The 23,069-nt window shown below is 39.8% G+C and overlaps 1 protein-coding gene across 1 annotated transcript in view; it reads right to left on the bottom strand.

The window, feature by feature from the left end:
- The window catches only part of LOC149205377 (Tetratricopeptide repeat (TPR)-like superfamily protein), a 170,508-nt gene that overhangs the window by 1,292 nt on the left and 146,147 nt on the right, over nt 1–23,069 (bottom strand). The gene's annotated exons all lie outside the window — the stretch shown is intronic.

Below are 23,069 nucleotides of genomic sequence, written 5' to 3'. Positions count from 1 at the left end.
GGATTCTTTCACTAAGGCAAAGTAACAAGAACCGTCTTTATGAATACCTTCTCCAACATCGCAACATCACTCCTCTATGGTGCCCAAATTGACTTTGACAATCCAAATCTATAACAAAGACTAGCCAATATGCACCAGGAATATATGTCACATTTCAACAAGGTTGATTATTCATTCCACAAAGCTTAGACAACGATAAGACAATTTTATTCCAAATCTTGGGAGCTCTTTCACTCACACCATACAAATGGAGAGAGAAAACCCTTATATAGGTTCCAATCTAAGTCACATGACATGAGGACGTGAGACACGGAGGACACGTAAATATGAGTATTCGACATGAGACACAATGACCCCAGAAACAAGGCAAGAGGGACACATTTTATGTATATATATATATAGATATATATATATATATATATATTAAAAAAATACTAAAATATAGTGCCTGATCCATATTTATTAGAAATTAGAACATCTATAGATATGAATCATGATGATATCTATTTAGTATATACCATTTACTATTTACTATTTAGTAATTTACTAGTTAGTTTATTAATTTACTACATCAATGATGTTCACAGTTCAATGTTCATTGTTCATGTTATTGACAATTGTTCAAGCACATAAGAAACTACTAACTAGAAATTTAGAAGAATTTGTGAACTGCACTCTCAATCTGAATTTGTGAACATTGCGCTTGAATTCGGCGGAATTCTTTACACTGCACAGCAAATTCGATTTCGGCGGCAAACAAACTCGACTTCGGTGGCAAACAATGAAGAAAAAAACCCAAAAATAAACAATGTCACTGGTTTTAAATGTCAGTTTTCGTGGACCACGTGTCCTAATAGCCAAAAACGTTAGGGCGCGTTTTCGCCACATCCAAAACACGTGTCTCGATTGGAGGACACACAAAAAAACGTTTTTGACATGTTTTAGGGCATGTTTCGTGTCCGACGCGTGAAATACGGGACACGAGACCCTGAGGGACATGCCCTGTGACTTAAGTTCCAATTCAATCTCCCTTTACAATGAACAAGTATTTGTTTTCCTAGATCCTTTAGTCTGAGAATAATAATAAAATAACCCTCCCAACAACTTGTTTACTAAAAGTAGCAATGAGTTTGATGAAATCCACAATTTCCTCCAAGAGGTTAAAATAAACTATTCAAGGAAAACAAATACAATGAAGCTCTCAAGTAACTAACTCCAATAGACAAGTCAAACAATAATAAACAATGGAGTTAGTTAGCGACCTCATCCAAGAATAAAGCTAGATAGTGGGATGCCTCCTTTAGATGAGGGTTTGACCATGTCAAGGTTCCAACAGATGATAAAGTAATGCTCCAATAGGTCTACAACAAATGATAAAGTAACCCTCCAGTAGGTGTTCCATTATAAAAATATGTCTCATTTGTGAACCAGGCATCAAGAGTGAGATATCCTCAAATGAGTCGTCAAAATGCAAAAATATTCTTGCGGAAGATTTTAAAAGCACCATAACTATGTCATTTTTTGCCCAAATTTCTATTATGACCACATGTTGCAAATCCTACCTGTGTCAATCTTTGCCGAATTTCTATTATGACCACATGTTGCAAATCCTGCCTCTGTCAATCTTTGCCGAATTTCTATTATGACCACATGGAAATCCCACAGTCATTCCACATATAATGGCATTGATCTAGTTGAATTCTCAACACTTTGTTAAAGGATAACTACTCTTGAAGTTATACCGCCCTCAAACAGGTGCAATAATCTCCTTAAGTGGACATCCTCATCATGAAAAATAGAGAAAAGTAGCCTCAATAGATGGAAAGTTGTAATGTCCCTAGGTACCCAACTAAAGCACATTACTTCTCTGTACACCTCAATTATAAAGTTCTTATCAATCTGGCCCTTAATCCATAATGTTTAATTATGATACCATCAAGTTATAATGCCCTACATATGCACACACATGGAAGCCTAACCAAATATACTACCAAGCAATATTTAAACAAAATTATCAAAGATAAGTGACACAAATATACATTATAGTAACTGTTATCACTCCTCTGAATCTCCGACGCTGAGGAAGAGTCCAGCTGAGGTAACCACAGACCAATCTTTTGACTTGGTAGCTAGCCCCGCCAAGCCGGAGAGGGCTCTCTCCAAAGGATCACAGCTAAGAGGGCTGGATAGATTAGGGTTTTAGGCTAGATGTAAAGTGCAGAGGGTTGTTTAATTTGATTTTGGTTGGGTAGTCAAAAGGATGAGTTAATTAGGTCAGAGAATGAACAAGGTCAGGGCAAAGTGAATCTAAATTGCAGACATCTGATGGGGCAAGGTAGGCAAGGTACTTTAAACTTCATAGTATAGTGATGAGATGGTTTAGACTAGTGAGATGCTAAAAAGAGCATGAGGGTCATGAATTCTTTTTAAACTGAAGAAATGAAACAATCTATGATGATTTTCCCAAAACAAAGCATACAAAGATGAATTCTACTTATCACACCTTGAAAATCAAACATAATTAGAGTGAAATGGATCACGAAAGGAACAAAACATTCACACATATGAAAATGAAGAAGAAACAAGATCAAAATACCATGCCACGGGAATCCCACCAAAATAGTTGCAACTTCATCCAATATATTCCATGTCAAAGTCTGAAAGCTATTACAACATCCAAGAGAGTTCAACCTGTAAAATGACTAAGAAAATACATAATATAGGCCTCAAACCAACTCATCCTAGCCTCAAGGGTCGAATCCATGAGAGGAGGAGCAGTTGCAAGAAAGGCTGAACTGATAGCTAGAGTGTAGGGTGGTCAAAGTGACTCATCCCTAACTTAAGCAAACTAATTCATTACATGCCATGTAGGCCATTTAACTAATGTATTTACCCTAGATAACAATAAAAAAATAATAATTACATCATCTTGATCAATTACATGAGTAAAACATCAATTTCCCATAGGTGAAAGTCAATTTGGAGAGAAACAGTGAAAATTGGAGAAGATTGTCAAACGCGCCCTCCCTTTGTCAAGCGTGCCCTCTAACTGTCAAACGTGCCCTCCAACTTCAGGGTTGCTTTTGGGTGCCTTCCCGATGTCCAAATTTGCTCCAAGATAGCTCGTTGGAAATCCCTTCGAGTCTACTTTCCAGATATGCCTTCAGTTTTCAATTTGGAGCTCATTTGCCCTGTCAAAATCCCAATCTCCCAAGACTGGTAAACGCGTAGCGCCCAGGCCAAAAAAAGGCAGAAAGGTGGTTTTTTTTTATGGTTTTTGACCTTTTTGGCTGACCAGTTTTCCTCCAAATGCACAAGGTGCATGTCCTCATCACTTTGAATCCAAAAATGCTAGCCTTTTGTCCATTAGATGCCTCAAAAAAGAGTGCAGCACCCTAGGTGTTGCGCGTTTGACCCTTTGACTGTGTTAAAAATGCTTTAAAAAAAAACAAAAAATCATAACTTGCAAAATTTGTTCAAAAATTGTCAAAATTGGTGGGTTGATGGCTGATCATATGTTTGAGGCATGGAGTGATGCCTCGGCAAGAATATCTAGCCTCCTTTTCTCCTCTTGCTTGGTCAAGGCTTCAATCTTCTCTTTTGCAGCTTGGAGTTTTGCCCTGGTTAAAGCATGTCACAATGATGGGAGATGCCATGTGTTCTCTGGTATTGGTTGGCTCATGTCAAATGATTCTTCCTCCTCTCTTAGAAAGCCTCCTCTCCTGTCTTTCTTCCTCACTATGACTTTTGTTCTCTTCTTCTACCATGAGTTATTGGAGTCAAACCCTAGGGAGATGACGAAATGGAATATAGGTGTAGAGAGTATGGAATGATGTGAGGAAATTGAGGAGATGGAAATGGGGATGTGTGATATAAGGGAGGTGACAGGGGGTAGTTTTGAAGTGTAGGAATGTTAGTGTGTTAAATTATGGTTAGTTCTATGCTTAGAGCAATTTACTTATTTTTCTTCTTATTAGCCACAGATTAGCAATCACATATACATTAAGTAAAGTGCAGATAGAACATTGAATGATCAACAGAAAACAAGCCAGGACAAGAGACACAAGATGTGGCGGCTAGCCAGGGACAAACTCCAATGCGGGGAAACCCTTTGATCAAATCTTCTTTTATCTTCAATAGTTCAGCAGAGAGAAATAGTACAAAATCTGCATTCTGTAATTTTATATCAGCAACAAAAAACCCTAGATCAACAAAGTCAAACTTGGTCAAACTAGCTGAAATTGACCTCTAAAATACTTGGTCAATTTCCGGTCAACTTGTCCTTGAATAGCCTGAAGAAACAACCCTTGAACAGCCCCAAAAGTTCAGTCAATTTGCAGATTTCTGAAGTCAACTTGCAGCCCTAAACTAGGGCAGTCAACACCGGTCAGATCACCTCGATTTTCGTGCCAAAAATTGCAGCCTGCCTAAGAGGCAACCACACCCAATCCGTACTTCTGGAAGGTCAACGCTTGGTCAACGTTGGTCAAAGAGATGACCTGCTGCCCTAGCGTCCTCCTTTCTGCGTCTTCCTTGCCCTAGGACATCTTCCTTTCAGCCACACGTGTGAGAGAGAGAGGCTCCTTTTATGCGTAGGAGCGAGAGAGAGAAGATGAGTGAATTGAATTGTCCAAATGAGGATAATGCTCCTTGTATTTATATGCAAACGTTGCGGTTAAATAGACATGACTGTTGGGCTTCTGAGCCTACATAAGTTTGCTCGCCGACCTTGACAATTTGTCCATAATCAAAATAAATTCATATCTCCATAAATAATTATCGGAATAGGATGATCTTTAGATCAATCCTACACCTCTCGATGAGAGGAATCTAGGAAAAATATCAGAAGCCATAAATAAGGTGACCCACATCGAGTTTGGCCCTAGTTGCCAATTTTAACACTCCCTCTCAACTAGGGAGAACTTCATCTGAAATCTGTCAGACTGTCGTTGCTATCCATCCATAAAATGCACTATCCTGTACAGCTTGACCCCACTCTGCTTTGTTCTACTTTGCTCTGCTCTACTCTGCTCGAACTATGAAGAAGAAGAAATGATCGAGGATGTATCATATCATCCTCCACTGACCCGAAGTCAGTCTCAGAGTGTGAACCACTCTCACTGATCCCAGACTAGTATCATTGATCCCAGATCAATGGAGGTCATCCTAGCATAGGGAGTACGATAGATACAGTGATGCGTCCATCGATAGTACTACTATGGTCCCTATCCTCATTTCCTTGCTCATTGATCAGATGAGAGGTACTTCCCATGAGTCCCAGACTGCATGGGTAGGATGCCTCGACAGGAGAACTAATCATCTTGTCCACAAGAGAACGAATCATCCTGTCCAGTGGATGCCACGGAGAACTAATCATCCTGACCTACAGGAGAACTAATCAACCTACTCCAAAGTCGCCATGGAGAACAAATCATCCTGGCCCACAAGAGAACTAATCATTCTGTTCCACAGTCGCCACGGAGTGTCACAAGGGAAGGTTGAATCTTTACCCTGTACATAGTGCACCACCAGGGGATGGTGAGTCACCCTGTGGTCACATGTCGCTCCCCTGGAGCTCCCAGAGCTCAATACATCATACTTGACCCTCATAAGAGGGTCTCTGAACGACACCAAGTCGTTCTCGTAAAGTCGGGAATTTGACCTTTCCTAGGGGCTTTGTCAAAATGTCGACGACCTCTTCATCTGTACCAATATGTTGGAGCCTTATTGCTCCTCGCTGCACCATATCTCGAATATAGTGGTACCTGATATCGATATGCTTGGAGCGATCATGAAATACAGGATTCTTTGATAAACGAATCCCGCTCTGGTTGTCACACAGAATCACGGTGGTATCCAATGTAAATCCAAACAGCTCGCTAAAAAGCTTTCGCAACCAGACTGCCTCACAGGAGGCCATGCTAGCAGCAATGTACTCTGCCTCGGCGGTGCTCAAAGCCACTGACTTCTGCTTCCTGCTCATCCGGGATATCGAGGCAGATCCCAAAGAGAAAAAGCACCCGGAAGTACTCTTTCAGTCCACCACATTACCTGCCCAATCAGCATCAGTATACCCAAGTAGTCTCACATCTCTGGCAGTGTATCTCAACCCATGAGTGATTGTGCCATGAAGATATCTCAACAGAGTCTTGGGACCAATCCAATGTGAGTGGTGAGGCTCAACCATATGTTGACTCAATGTGTTGACTGCAAAGCATATATCTGGACAGGATTTCACCAAGAACATTAATGCTCCGACGAGTTGATGATACTCGGTAGCATTTCATAAAACAGGGCCAGGAGCACTACCGCTTAACTTCTTGAAGTCAAGCTCCATCGAGGTGGTTACGGGCTTGCAGTCTACCATGCCGAATCTCTCCAATATCTTCACCACATATTTTCATTGAGATAGGAAAATCTCCCCTGGTTTCTGTCAGACTTCCAGTCCTAGGTCTTTCATCTCGAACTCAGAAGCCAACTCCCTCTTACATTCATGAATGAGAGGGTCTGCACCTATTAAAAAGAAGTCATCAACATAAAGCACCAGTATGAGAGGCTTCTCATCTATAACCTTAAAGTAACGGTTAGGGTCGGCTTCACTCCTAGTGAATCCCAGCTTCATCAAGTAGCTATTGATCCTCTCATACCATGCTTAGGGTGCTTGCTTTAGCCCATAGAGGGCCTTCTTCAACCTGTACACATGAGATTCTCGATCATAAATCTCAAATCGTTCGGGTTGCTCCACATAGACCTCCTCCTTGATCGAACCATGTAAGAACATAGTCTTGACATCCATCTGATGTAGGTTCCATCCTTGCGAAGCAGCAAGGGCTATGATCGAGCAGATTGTGGTATATCGAGCAACAGGTGCAAATATCTCGTCATAGTCTATACCTTCCTTCTGGGAGAAGCCACGAGCGACAAAACGAGCCTTATACTTTTCCGCACTTCCATCAATTGCATGCTTTATCTTGTAAAGCCATTTTGAAGTGACAACTGCTTTGTCCTAGGGTCTGGGGACCACATCCCAAACATCGTTTTTCATAATGGACTCATATTCCTCGGTCATAGCATCCTTCCATACTTGATGCTTGACGGCATCTGTGAATGACGAAGGCTCATTTTGGATGATCGTGCTCATGATGGTCAGGTATCCCTGATACCTGTTCGGCTTCTTACTTTCACGAAAGGTTCCTCGGGGTGCAATGTGTCCTTCAGCATCATCAAGTGTCCCCCTAAGCCATGAAGGCCTCTTCCTAGAAGAGGAAGGCTCTTGCAAAGGAGGATCAATAGGATCCATAGGTTCTTCCACATTGGGCATTGTCTCATCTTCTTTTTCCTTCGATTCCCGGGTGTCAGCTTCTTTAGATCCCCTTAAAGTAGGAAGATTGTCTACATTGCTAAGAGCCATATCTTCGTCAAAGGTGACGTCATGACTAATCTCGACTTCCCTTTGACCAGCTACATAGATTCTATAGCCCTTAGTATTTTTGCTATAGCCCACGAAGATTCCTTTCTTTCTAGATGCACCCAATTTATTCCTTTTTTCTTTAGGCACATGAAAATATACAGGGCTTCCAAAAATTCTAAAATGAGATACGTCAGGTTTCTTACTGGTGAACATTTCTTCGGGAGTCTTGGAACCCAATGCTTGATGAGGGCATCGGTTTTGTACATATATAGCGGTATTTGCAGCTTCGGCCCATAGAAACTTCAAAAGTCTTTGATCATGGAGCATAGCACGGACAGCTTCCACAATTGTACGATTCTTCCTTTCCGCCACACCATTCTGTTCAGGAGTATATGATGTAGTAGTCTCCCTCTTAATGCCAGCCTCTTTGCAAAAGTCATGAAACTTATTGGATTCATATTCAGTCCCATTATCAATCCTTAAGATCTTGATCTTCTTTTCGGTTTGATTCTCAATCAAGGCTTTGAAGTGCCGAAACCAGGAGAACACTTCATCCTTCTTTTTCAAGAAGTATATCCAAGTCTTACGAGAATAATCATCTTTAAAAGTGAGGTAATATAAATATCCTCCCAAGGAGTTCACAGGCATCATACCGAATATGTCTGAGTGAACCAACTGCAATATATCAGAGGTCTTGCTTTGGCTTGAGGGGAATGGTCCCCTTTTGAGCTTCCCTTCAGCACATCCTAGACATACACCTTCTTGCTCTAATCTGAACTCAGGCATCCCAGTCACCATTTTTCTTACATCAGGTAGAGCTTTATAATGAAGTTGAGCAAGCCTCCAATGCCATAGTTCAGACTGAAGAGATGTGTCACAAGACATGACACCCAGCGGACTTCCACCGACCTGATATAATGAATCAACTCGAAACCCAAGAGTAAAAGCATATTTAAAGTTCTTTTTCGATACACGTACCTTGCCATCGCTAAAAACCACCTTGTAGCCTTTGTCTTCCATTGCTGAAATGGACACCAGGTTCTTTTTGAGACCAGGTACATATAATACATCTTGTAAGCAGATGGTATTACCCAAATTCAATTGAAGAGTGACATTTCCTACGCCTTTCACGAGATATTTTGAATTATCTCCAAGAATAATTTCCAGGTTGGTTTCCTTCTCTATCAGATTATAGAGAGCTTCTTTGTAACCAGTGAAGTGCCTTGAGGCACCACTATCAATAAGCCAATTTCCCAGCGAATCCGGGGGAGCAATAGTAGATAGAGCTGCTGGTAGATAATATTCATCTTTCTTATTGTTAACGGTGTTAGATTCATACCTGGAATTTCTTGCCTTCTTGAATGGTTGTCCTCTTCCTTGATTTCTGGCACTTCTTTTACCTCTGCCATTTGACCTGCCATTCCTTTGATTGCCTTGAGAGGGATTTTGATCATCGTCCCAGTGTGAGTCCCTTTTATCAGGGCACTCCCTAGCATAGTGACCCGTTTTGTTGCAATTGTAACATCGTCCTTTTCTTCCGCCCTTTGGTCCAGCGTTTCCTTTGAATTTAGCCCAGGAATTGTTTCTTCTTTTAGTATGAGAAGAAAAGGCAGAGGGATGACCTTTAAGTATGGGCATTTCTTGCTCTTCCATCCTCGTTTCTTCTTGAATGCATCTGGCCATTAATTCCTCAAATCCAAGAATTACATTATTGTTGAGAAGAGTTGTCCTGAATATATACCATTCAGATGGCAGTCCTCCAAGAGTTGTGTGTCATTTCCCTGTCAAGAATTACTTCCCCAATAGATAGGAGATCGTTCTTGATCTCGGTGATCCTTAAGAAATATGCTTGCATATTCTCATCTTTTCCCTTCTTTATTTCTTTCAGCTTATTTCTAAGAAACAAGACTTGATTTGTAGCATTAACTTTAAATAAACTCACCAGTGTATCATAGATTTCCTTGGAGGTGTTCAACTCGGAAACATAGGCCACCAAGCATTTGTCGATAGAGTCCCAGATGATCTTCCTTGCTTTGACTTCTCCCTTGGTCCATTTGTTCCTAGCAGCAACGGATGCATTTGATGGAGGCTCAACAATCCCTCCTCTCACATGGTCCTACACTTCCTGCTCTTCTAATGTTAGATCGAGAGACATCTTCCATTCGTGATAGTCAGACTTCTCACGGAGTTTGTCTTCAGCAGGGAAGTGTGTTGAGGACCCCATGATTTCTTTAAGATAGCCTTGCCAACCTTCTCTTCAGTGATTGCTCTTGCTCTTGCTCTTGCTTGGGCTTTGTCTTCACCTCAGCTTTGATACCATGTTAAATTATGTTATGTTCTATGCTTAGAGCAGTTTACTTACTTTTCTTCTTATTAGTCACAGATTAGCAATCACATATACATTAAGTAAAGTGCAGATAGAACATTAAATGATCAACAGAAAACAAGCCAAGACAAGAGACACAAGATGTGGCGGCTAGCCAGGGACAAACCCCAATGCGGGGAAACCCTTTGATCAAATCTTCTTTTATCTTCAATAGTTCAGCAGAGAAAAATAGTACAAAATCTGAATTCTGTAATTTTATATCAGCAACAGCAAACCCTAAATCAGCAAAGTCAAACTTGGTCAAACTAGCTGAAATTGACCTCTAAAATACTTGGTCAATTTTCGGTCAACTTGTCCTCGAACAACCTGAAGAAACAACCCTTGAACAGCCCCAAAAGTTCAGTCAATTTGCAGATTTCTAAAGTCAACTTGCAGCCCTAAACTAGGGCAGTCAACACCAGTCAAACCAGAGGTCAAATCACCTCGATTTTTGTGCCAAAAATTGCGGCCTGCCTAAGAGAGGCAACCACACCCAATCCGCACTTTTGGAAGGTCAACGCTTGGTCAACGCTGGTCAAAGAGATGACCTGCTGCCCTAGCGTCCTTCTTTCTACGTCTTCCTTGCCCTAGGATGTCTTCCTTTCAGCCACACATGTGAGAGAGAGAGAGGCTCCTTTTATGCGTAGGAGAGAGAGAGAAGATGAGTGAATTGAATTGTCCAAATGAGCAGAATGCTCCTTGTATTTATAAGCAAACGTTGAGGTTGAATAGACATCATTGTTGGGCTTCTGAGCCTACATAAGTTTGTTGGCCGACCTTGACAATTTGTCCATAATCAAAATAAATTCATATCTCCATAAATACTTATCGGAATCGGATGATCTTTAGATCAATCCTACACCTCTCGATGAGAGGAATCTAGAAAAAATATCATAAGCCATAAATAAAGTGATCCACATGGAGTTTGGCCCTAGTTGCCAATTTTAACATAGTGGGATGCTAGGAAATGAGATTTAGGAGTGGAATTATGTTACTAGGGTTTTGAACTTAGTATGACTCCAAAACAAAATGAAACACCGTATAAATCAATTGTGAAGGAGAGGAATAATGTAATTCTAACCTACTTGCTTGCTAGAGCACCTTGGTGGCAAATTTTGAAGTTTGGAGAGGATGTTGTGCTTTGTGGGCTACCTATGGAAGTTTCTGGGCAAACGCGCCCTCTCTTAACAGGAGCATAGCGCCCTTACAAAATGCACAAAGCTTTAAGGCAAACGCGCAACACTCTGGTCAAACGCACCCTCCAAGTTCAGAACGTGCCCTCCAACTTGCAGGTTGATTTTGACTGCCTTCCCGTTGTCCAAATTGAGCCCAAGATAGCTCATTGGAAAGCTTGTCCTGTCTAGTTTCCAAATCTACCTTTAGTTTCCAAAATGGACTTGATTTGACCCTCCAAAAGTTGATTCTCCCAAGACTGGTCAAAAAGTGCAAAATGAGGGTGCAAAAATGAAATGTTCTCTTGCAGGAAACTTTTGGAGGTCTTACTCAACTCCAAATTGAGCTCATGATAGCTTATTGGAAATCTCTTTCTCTCTAGTTATCATTTGACTCATCAATCAAGTCATTTGGACACTCCATCTAGGAGAAAAATTGATTTTCCCAAGGTCACTCCAGAAGTGCAGCAACTCTCTTGTAGCAACTGTATTTTTGACATTTCTCCAAAACCATAACACCTGTGTAAAAACTGAAGGAGGTTTTTCATCCTTGGACTATTATGGACAAAAACCTCTCTCACTTTTGTAAAATTCATCTCTGTTTGGTTGGAAACATACTTGGAAGCAAAACTGGCCCTATGTGTGGCAAATGATTTGTCCCTTGGAATGACTTCTTGAAAAATGATGGAGGCATGATGTTTATGAGTTGGAATGGCCTCATACTTGCTGAAATGACCTCCCTTAGGCCTCCTCTGCTCAGATGTCTCTGATTCCATAGCCAACCCTAGCTCAGTGGGAGAGGAAATTAGGGTTTAGTGCTTGTGGAAAATGATGATTTGGACACCCTTGGGAAAAGACAACTCCCTTTGGCATTCACTTAACTTTTTGAAACATTACCCTTTCACTTGACTATTTCCTTTGACAAATTGATCTTTTGATGGTCTGGCATCTTCGGAACACTGAGTTAACAGCTTGGGAACCTTGTACTTATTACATTTAAATGACATAAAATTACAAAATGAAAATTAAAAATATTACATTTGAACTCAAAATTACATGATGAAATAAGAATTTCTCTTTACAAATCATCTTCACATGGTGAAGAGATGTTATTTGATCACCCTTTGATTGTCGGTCTTATGCAATGGAATGGAGTTTTATTGGAACCTTGTAAGCCCTAATGACCTAATGAAACCTTGAAAAACCCTAAAAGACCTAATGAGACCTTGAAGGACTGAATTTCAAGATGACATGATTGATGTGATGGCATGATGTCATTAACTTTATGGACAATGGATATTCAACAAGGTTGAAATGAGCCAGCAAGAGGTAAATTTCTAAAAGGAGTAAAGGAAACCCTAATTCAACCTTCAGTGACCAAATTTTTACATGACGACCTAGTGGAATGACAAAAATTTCAGAATGGGACCCTAATATGATATGAAAAGAGGATTTTTTATCACTGATGGCAGTATGCAAATATTGACACTAACAGTAACAACAACAATTTTAAATAAAAATTACTCATAATTACACATTAATCTTACAAAAGAGCAAAACACGTATCTTTTATGAAAGTCACATCTAACTATGGACTAAGGACGTTCCTCCCAACCTTAGGCTCTACTATTCTAGGTCTCTCAATAGCAGGGCACCCCCAAGTTGGGGCTATGACACTACAAGGGCAACTCTGGCTCTACTCTCCACAAAACCTAGTAACACTCAAGTTGCTCACTTAACCAACCATCCTAGTCACTGGCTCTCTTTCCCCCCTCATCCACACAACCCAAGAGGGATCACCCTTTTCCACCTCTATAGTCCCTTAGGTTAAATCCCTCTTCCAAGACTCCAATGCATGGCTTCAACTTGACACATGGCAACCTAGGAAGTTTTTTCCAACTACCTTTGCACATTCCAAGGTTGATCCTCTTAAGGTTAAGGTATTGTTACGTCCTAGGAGGTACACTATGTTTTGCATGGAAAACACCATTGTAAGTATAGTAAGATGCAAGTTCCAAAGCCCTATAGGCCACATGATGATTATGTATATGGTATCCTAGGCCTCTTATGGTCAACCAGGCCCGATCCCTTTAGTCTCCACTCTTAATTCCTTTCGTCCTGGATAGGATTGAAGGCCTTGAGGTGGATCTATTAGGACACATGGTTTAGAGGAGCCATTGATTTTTTAGGGTTGATTGCACTATGTAGGGCTTGTCTAGCCCATGTCAGGAGCACACTTATGTCTTTTCCACATGCTCATGAGTTGTATGGCTTGTCTAGCCCATGTCAGGAGCACACTTATGTCTTTTCCACATGCTCATGAGTTGTAGAATCTGTGTGTGTCTCATTTGGCCATGGTTTAGTATAATTCAGTTCTCCACATGGCAGTCTCACAAAACACAACATTCCGCATTTTATGGTGCATTGCAAGATCAGAAATCATAGGTCTTCTAATTTTGTTGCATGAAGCATACTTTACATGCCACATTGAAGTTTTGGCAAAAGGTCTTTTCAAACTAAATTCAACAAGTAAAAGGGGATGTCGGCATCGTAATGCATAAGCAAAAGGTGGAAAACTATATTTACATTGCATGTGAGATGTTCTACATTGCATGTCATGCATGGAGCCTCCTATCATATGCGTCAACCTCCTGGAGGCCAAAAATAGCAAAATGTTGGAGTGATGGCACCCATGCAAGCAAAAACTACAGTTTCCAGTTCACATGTGCAAGTTATTCAAGGTGGCATGTGGTAGCTCATTTGAATCCTCATGATGGGGCCCACCTTCATTAAGAAAAATGTTGAGCATACCTTGTAGGGCATTTTTTCCACAAGCCAGTTTATGGGAATTTGTCAATCTGCATGCCAACTCACATGTGGGAGTCAAAGAAGGGTCAAACTAGTTGTTGGAGCCACCTAAGCTAATCATTCGGCTATTATTCCTCTCATTTAGCTCATTCAAGGTCAAATCAATCTCACACGTGAGAATGCAAGGCCCTAGCATGTTGAAAAATGTAACTAGTGTTGGTCTTCATAATTGTATTTGAGTCATGATGTAATGTATTTGTCAAAAGAAAGAAAAAAGAAATTTTATTATAAAAGAAATTGACTTATTAAAGCATGGGTTTCATGCTTGGGTCAATGGTTTTTATGTCAAATCCTCCATTGTAGGCTTTTAGGGTCTATGTCAAGTGTCCTTGTCTTTGTCAATATGTAGAAGACCCTTCTTGGGCTTCATCTATCAAAGAAGATATTTATTTTGATGTAAATTAGGTCATCTAGGCCTCCTTCACCAAGTCGGCCTCAACCTGGACAAGTCGGCCTAATTGAGGGGAAAAATCTACTACCTAAAGGCAGCAACTCGACCTCATTTGAAGCACATCACCAACAAGTTCAATCTACAGTTGCTAGGGGTAGAAAAACGTGTGAAATTCAAGGAAGAGGAGAGAAACCCTAGCGAAGAAGGAGGTCTTTATCAAGCATAAGAAGTCAAATTTTTCTCTTTATCTCACATGTGCGAAGTTGTTGGGTTGTTGGAAGGGCCGAAGTTGCAGTACTACAGTTGGGCCGAAAATCTGGAGTTGTTGGGGACCAAAATTTTGGGTTGTTGTTGGGATATAGCTATTGGACAAGAAGGGACTACTCAAGTTTGTTAAATCATATGGGAAGGCTAACTTGGTGGAGGGAGAAGGTCTTTTGGTCAGTTCTATGGTCTTCGTCTATCTCAATTTGATTAGTAGAAGAGTTTGACTGGGTTTTCCCCTAGAGAGGGATTTTAGCCATCGCTGAGTGCCTATGTCTGGTGTCATTGATCTTCATGTTTTGATTTGATGATTGCTGGATGAAAATAAGATAAAAGAACATAAAGACGATAATAAAAATACAAGAATAACACAAGTAATTATCAACATAAGAAAAATTTTATGCCTTTCTGATTTTCTAACATGATATCAGAGCTAAGGCGAAGAAGGAAGAAAAAGGCAGCTTGAAGATCTATTGAAGAAAAGGGGATCAAAGGAAGGTCATTAAGGAAAAGGATTATATAAGAAGAGAATCCTACTATCTATAAAGAATATGTCAACTACAATGAAGGCAGAAAACAAGCTAGAAGGAGCCTCCAATTACAGGGCATGGAAAAAGAGGATAGATCTTATCCTCGCTAAGCATAAAGTTTTGGATCTTGTTCAAGGAAAAGTCAAGAAACCTATAAATGATGTAGGAAAGGAGAAGTTCAGAGAAACCGAAATCTTGGCCATGAATCTGATAGTAGATGGAGTAAAGGACAACCTAATCCCATACATATCCAACATAGACTCTACTCAAGAAATGTATGAAGCTCTCTCCAAGTTATTCACCATCAAGAACATTGGTCAAATAGCTAGCCTCAAGAATGAACTAAGGACAATAAAAATGACAAAAGATGATACTGTGTCATCATATTTTGTAAGGATATCTAGAATAAGAGATGAACTCCAAGCAATAGATGAAGTTGTACCAGAAAAAGAACTCGTGATTGCTGCTCTTCTAGGTCTACCAAAATCTTGGAGTGCTTTTGCATCGGGAATTAATAGTTGGAAGGGTGTTGGAAGGATACTCCAACCATTGAACAAATGTGGAATGCATGCAATCAACAAGAAGCCCACATATCGTTAGTAAACAACAAGGAGGATGAAGAAGAAAACACCTCTAATTCCTATTCTGTTCATCACAATGTAATATCCCTAAGGAAAATTTACAATAATAAATAAAGCATGCATAGACATAAACATAGAAAAATTGCTCAAACATTAGAACACCAAATAGAGCCAAAACTCGTGCTGTTGAGCCATTTTATTGATAAGCATGAAGTTACAATGGGTGCTTGGAAAGTATGCACCTAGGCTTTCCCAAGGCAAGCTAGCTGAGCCCAAGTGATGAATGTGAAACTCCCCCAAGCTTACTGGTTGGTCTTCCTTGGCTCTGCGCTGAAATGCCTAGAAAATGAGTTGTTCACTGTGTAGAATAACTGCTAGGGCCTCCTCTGGTGCTCAGAAAATTCCGGGAAATTAACCTCGGGCTCTCCACCAAATACCCAGAATAACCCACGAAGGAATTTGCCGATGGTTGACTTTGGAATTTCAGCCCAATTTCCCTCAATGGCACTACTACTAGGTAATTCGACCCGCCTATCAATCCTGATGCAAAAAGCCCCCAAAATAACTGCAATCACCAACAAAACACTTCCCCAGACTCCTCCTCAGGTTTTAATCCCAAACTCCCTTCTCTCCTCAACCCCCAAGTGTGACTCCTCCAAGAATTTTGTTGTTGCTGTTGGAACCTCCCTCAAACTCGCACTCTCTGCTCCTGGATCGAACTAGAATTGATGAGACTCCCTCCTTGGGTTGGCACTCGAAGTCCACTGTAATATCCCTAAGAAAAATTTACAATAATAAACAAAGCATGCATAGACATAAACACACAGAAAAATTGCTCAAACATCAGAACACCAAATAGAGCCAAAAACTATGTTGTTGAGCCATTTTATTGATAAAGCATGAAGTTACAATGGGTGCTTGGAAAGTATGCACTTGGGCTTGCCCAAGGCAAGCTAGCTAAGCCCAAGTGATGAATGTGAAATTCCCCCAAGCGTACTGGCTGGTCTTCCTTGGCTCTGCGCTGAAATGCCTAGAAAATGAGTTGTTGGTTGTGTAGAATAGCTGTTAGGGCCTCCTCCGGTGCTCAGAAAATTCCAGGAAATTAACCTCGGGCTCTCCACCAAATACCCAAAATAACCCACGAAGGATTTGTCGATGGTTGACTTTGGAATTTCGGCCCAATTTCCCTCAATGGCACTGTTGCTGGGTAATTCGACCCACCTGTCAATCCTACTGCAAAAAGCCCCCAAAATGGCTGCAATCACCAACAAAACACTTCCCCAGACTCCTCCTCAAGTTTCAGCCCCAAACTCCCTTCTCTCCTCAACCCCCAAGTGTGACTCCTCCAAGAACTATGCAGTGCCTGCGCTACTACTACTGGAACCTCCCTCAAACTCGCACTCTCTACTCCTGGATCAAACTGGAACTGATGAGACTCCCTCCTTGGGCTGGCACTCAAAGTCCACCAAAGCAAGGATTGAGATTCCCGCTCAGAAACACTCTTGTGCTAAACAACACTTGCAGACTTGGCTCAGCACAAGCGTGCTAGTCTAAGACAATTCTCAAATATTCATGAATGACCAAAAATGAGTGCCTCTTCCTCTTTTTGTCAAAGAGCCTCCAAACTGCCCATGTGGGCCTAGCTTGACTTTCCCCACCAAAATCACTCCAATGAGTGTGTGTTTCCCTTATGGGTCACATTTCTCTATGGGTGGCCCCCATGTACCACTAGTGGCTCGATTTTCCTCCTCCATCCTCTAATGTTTGGACTTGACTTTACTCAAAAATTAATGTGGGGCCTCTAAACCCACATTTCCTAAGTGCAAGTGCGAATTTATCCAAAACTGGGAAAAATTGATATTTCCCCTTAGCAATGTTACTAAGTGGGAATATCACACACAAGAAGAAGGTAACATTCAAGAAGTTCAAAGGACCAAAGAAGAAGGTTGATCTATCAAAGGTTGAGTGCTACAATTGTCACAAATTGGGACATTGCAAAAGTCAATGTCCTGAAAATCCAAGGAACAAAAAGATAGATAGAGAACAAGAAAATGTTACCGATGAAGCCACACGTAAGAAGAACAAGACTAAAGAAACAGAAGTCAAAGACTTATACTATTAAGTCCTGTTGTCGCACAGATTGTCACGACAACGCTCAGACCGGGGGCTGTCACTCTGATCCCCGATCTCTCCGTTTAAGCCTGTCTCCCGCGGCTAAGGGAGGTAGACCCTATGAAATGAAGGAGACCAATTGTCGACCAGTTGGTCTGGGAGACACAAAGCACTAAAATGATTTTATTAATTTAGCGGACCAGTGCCTAAAGAGATTGATATTTAAACGATTACTTGTTAGATGATGTAAAAATATAGACCATGAACAACAATCATTTGTCATCAAATATCTTGAATGATGCTAAATATCTAGTAAAACCAGAAAGTTCTTATAATGGCCAAAGCTCAATAACGATATCCAGCAATTGAAAGTTTTGAAGAGATGAACGCTTTACACAACCACTCAAATCATGAATCATTAACCAGATATTACATTCGTATTCAGACTTGAAAATTAAATCTCAGCATAAGAATATAACATGATAATTTCTTGAGAAAACAACTGAATCTGGCGAAAATAAAATTTCCACAATATATTTTTTATGCTTTTTTCAAATTATGACAAAAATTTGAAAGCTTTAAAAAATAGAATCCAGTTCTACACTTTGAAAGAAAATTTTTATGATTTTGAAATTTTGAAATTTTTTTGATTTTTTAAAAGTAAATTTAAAACTAAAATCTAAATTTTAAAAAATTAATAGAATTAAACTAACAAAAATTTAAAATTTTAATCCCTAACAAATTTATTTTATTTTTTATATTTAATAAAAATCTAAAAAAAAAGAAACTATTAAAATAAATCTAACATTAGATTAGAACCTAAAAAATATACATAAGTCGATACCTAAGCTTAAATCCTAAATAACAAAACGATGTTAAAACTAAATCTAAACAAACCTAAAACATAAACACGCAAATGCGTCTAATAAAAACCGAACGCTGAGCTATCAAAACAAAGAAGTCGTGCTCTTAACAGAAACAAACCTTTATGCTTACCTTCGATTTGCTACAAGCATACCGGATTGCGTTTATCATTTGCAGGTGTAGCGGGCAAGAGGGGAATACGACGACGGCCCAAAAGCGTGCAGCCTCAAGCAACCTGACGTGTTGACCGAATCTGTTTCATCCGGATGCTAATGCCTGCGCAGACTTTCGACTTTTGCTTACCTTTGGCTGCTCAGATTTGAGACGGCTTGGTGACGACGGGAAATGAGGAGACTGCTACTGGCTTATGAATGAAGATTGACTACACTGCGTAGCAATGAATGTTTTACTGATGCCCACACTGAAGCCTTTGCTCTTTACCATTCAATGCACATCCAACGGTAATTATCTCACGCAAAACAGCTGGTCCGTGTGGATTATATGGACCTTGACAACGGAGAAAAAAAATCTTAAGCATTTGCAAGCCCACGAAAATATCCTCAGCGGAAGCCACACACAAGCTTTTGGAGGTGGGATGAGAACAGGCATGAGTTGAAGGATTTGAGGGGCGGAGCTGATGAGTGCTTGTTCCACACAGACCCTGAGAGGTATGCATACACCAGAACGCATACATGGACCGGCCCGCTACAGAAAACTTTTTTCAAAACAGAAATTTAATTCAGTGCGGTTTTAGCTTCACGACAGACAAAACTGCTGATGGAAACCATGTATAAATTCACGGAGTTTAAACCACAGGTGCGCAGGTTTTGAAATGTGTGGGCAAGGTAAATGAATAGCAACAGCGTTTGATGGGTAGGAGAAGAAAAGAAACTGCGTGGTGTGGATGGAGCCCAGATGGAGCTGAGATGACTGTAGAGAGGATTTGAATGGCAGATTTTGCAGCAAATGGGATAGACGTGAGGCAGCTGGCAGCCTGGTAGAGAGGCTCAGCTGCGCTGGTTTGAGTTTTCTGAATGATGATCTGACAGTGAGAACTCAGGAGCTGATTATCAAATGAAACTGATGTGAAAATTTTTCCAGATCTGAAAAACCCCTGGACAGCGAAAAAGAGACCCTGCAAAACTTTCAAAACTTGTACCTGCAACCTACAATAACAGAAAACCCAGAAATAAAATATGCTAGAGACAAAACCCTAAAGCCAACTAAAAAATTACAGTATTTACAGATCTAAGGCTCTTTATTAGCCAGATTTATCAATAATCACAGTAATATTATCAGAATTTAATTTAAATGTAAAACGCTTCAGAAAACCCTGCATGCATTCATAAAAAAAATATTTCGAATGATAAGCCCGGGATCAAGAACTGGCTGGGCTCTTTCAGAAAACACAACCCGAGAGTTGGCTGGTTCCGCCGAAAACTTCCCCTAACGCCCGGTAATCTGAAAAAAGGATTTCCTGCACAACCTAAAATCAACCATTAACATAGAAGGAGAAAACAATAGTGAAACCCCGATCAAATGGAGATACCTGCCACTATATTTCAGAATCTAAACTATTATTCAAACCCCAAAGATCAGACAAGATACCTGTGCCTAGATCAATCTTCTTTAAGCTATCATCAATGGCTGAAAATAAAATTATGCAGAAAAACTAAAACAATCTTACAGCATTTTCAGAAGAGTAACCCCAGCAAGATTTTTAACCCCAAAGTCTTCTTTATTGCACAAAAAAAAATGAACTACAAGAGAGCTTCTTCAGCACAAGACTCACAGATCCAATCTAATCTCAAATGACCCCTAGCACCCTACTTAAAGGAAAAGATCCCAACAGCTAGTTCGAGTGATCCATGTCGAAATGATCTCGACCGTCGATGAGGATCAAGACATCTCTTAATCTCATCCATCGAATTTGTTAATTTATTAAAAAATGATATTTTGCATGCATTCACTCAAAATATTATTATTTTATTATTTTAGGGTTTTTGCTTTATTTTATAATTTTTATATTTTGTTAATTTTTTATTTTTTATTTTTCAATTATTTATTTATTTATTTATTTTAATTTTTTAATAATTTTTTTTTAATTTATTTCTTAAATGGATCCTCGAACCTAGCCTTTGGAAAAATCACCTAGGACCTAGGACTTAGGACTCATGAGGGGATTTAAAACATTTTCCAACCCTCAAGACACTTTACATAATGACTTTTACAATTTTACATCTTAAGGGGAAAAACCCATTTAACATAGACCCTCATAAACCACCCAGTTCTGCGACACAACTATAATCTAGCAGATTAACACACTAGGATTCTCCTAAAATTCTAATGACAAAATCCATCCCGGCTTTGGGGTCAGGCTGAAGGAAAACTCTGCCGATCATGGATCGGTGAGACGAAAAACCTTCCGGGATGTAGATTATCACTAAAAAGTTAGGTCCACCCAGGCAATTTACATACACGACTCATATCTGCTAAGATTATTTACAATTCATACATGCAGACTGGGTTTACAATCAAAATGATCAAGCTGCTGATGACTACAGGATGGCACGGACACGTCGATCAGGTGCTACCCCTTTTTGCAAAGAAAAAGGGGGTGTACTGCATGGGTAGTTGACCGGTAGTGGTCAACATCTGGCTCTACTTGGGGACACGTTGCTGCTCTGTAGGAATGTGAGAATCCAGAATCTGCATCCATACAACACAAAAATAAGTAGCGTCCATCCAAAAATCATCATATACATTAAGCACGGGAAAGATAAAAGCTCTTCATTTATTAACTATCTAGAAAAGTAAAAAGTAAATCTAATCCTAAAACAAAAATGAAATGCTGAATTGACAAGTAAAAGGGTTAGAAATACAATACAGAGGATGCCCCATGGCATCAGATGTGTTCAATGTAGTGTATACTGAGCATTTGCCTGCTTTCAGGCAAATCTGTCGGCTGCTTGTCGGATGTGCCATGTCCAAGTTTGCATATGGTAGGACTTTTTTCTATCCGAAAATCAAGCTGCTCGCGGCCGTCTGATGCATCAAATCTTCTTCTCATTTTCTTTCTCTTGCGCTTTTTCTTTGTGGCAGGATGTATTACTGATGATGTGGAACTTTCTGTTTCAAAGCTGTTAGATGAAGTATGTAAGATATGCGTGACATGTCTTTCTTTATCCTGCATCTGATCTTTATCATTTTTAAGTCTATCTGGATCACCTTCAATTAACCATCTTTCAATCGAACCAATGACCTCCTCATAATAAGATGGAACTTGTTGCAACAAATGAGAAGGCTCCTGATCTGTTGATGTCCCCTGGTTTCTCTCATCCTTTGACCATTGTTGAAACTTTTGAACCTGTATTTTAATGGCATCCATCTGACTAGAGTGTTCAACCTTTATAGCACTGATTTGCCTGGCATGGTCTTCTTCCATATCTTTTATTACTTTATCGTTCTTTTCCTTTACGTTCATCAAGCAATACTGCATAGAGTTTATTTCTTCTTTATGATTTGCTTGCATGGTAGCTAACTGATTATTATGATTGAACGTCATGATAGTCATTTCTTCATCCATAGTTAATAACTTGGTCTGCATAGAATTAATTTCCCTATCATGATCAGCTTTCATGGTCGTCATATTTTCCTCTAAGCCTGACATCTTGCTTTGCATGAATCTAATTTCTGTGTCATGATTAATCTTCATGGCTTCAATTTCCTTACTATGTTGATTTTGCATGATCTCCATCTCCCTATTACGCTTTTCCAGGTGAGTGCATAAAGTTCTCACATCATTGGCATAATTAGTTTGATTTATCTCCATGTTTCTTACCAGTAGCAATAGATCTTGTATAATTTGCTTATGATCTTCCTTTTCATTGTCAACACTACTATGATCTGCAATGGTACAAGTGGATGGCACATTCTGATATGAAGAATTGTCTTGGACAGCTGGACCTTTTACAAGATTACTTTCATTTTGTTGCACAATTTTAGGGGCACAAGGCGAGCTATCTGGATCACCATATCTATCTTTAAAAGCATTGACAATGTCTTGCAAAGAAATGAAGGAATCTTCAGGAAAACTATTAAACCAGTCCAAAGCATCACCCTTAAAAGAATGGACAAATAGACGCATCTTGAAATCTTCATGATTATATTGAGGAAGTCTACAATATATGATCATTACACAAGTAAACCTGTTTAAATGTTGTTTAACTGTGACCGAATCACCACCTGAGAACTTAAATAATTTAGAAATGGCCTCTTTCGGAAAATCATGGAGATTATCAGTAAAATGACATGGTTTAAATGAATAATCCATGATGAATAATAAGGGATCAAATAGATGATAGAAAGAGATTTATGCTCAAGAAAATTAAGAGATGAAAGAAGTGGAGTCGCCACTTGAACAATGAATCTAATTCTAAGATCCAAAAAGCAACCAACAAGTAGATATGAGGGAGGCTTCTTGTCTGGGAAAAATAAGAAAATGGAGTCGC

The sequence above is a fragment of the Pinus tabuliformis genome, chromosome 1_2 (assembly GCF_031772625.1).
Source record: "Pinus tabuliformis cultivar Carrire ecotype Pingquan chromosome 1_2, CPIR1, whole genome shotgun sequence".
Taxonomy (NCBI): Eukaryota; Viridiplantae; Streptophyta; class Pinopsida; order Pinales; family Pinaceae; genus Pinus; species Pinus tabuliformis.
This window is presented reverse-complemented; position numbering and strand designations above follow the sequence as displayed.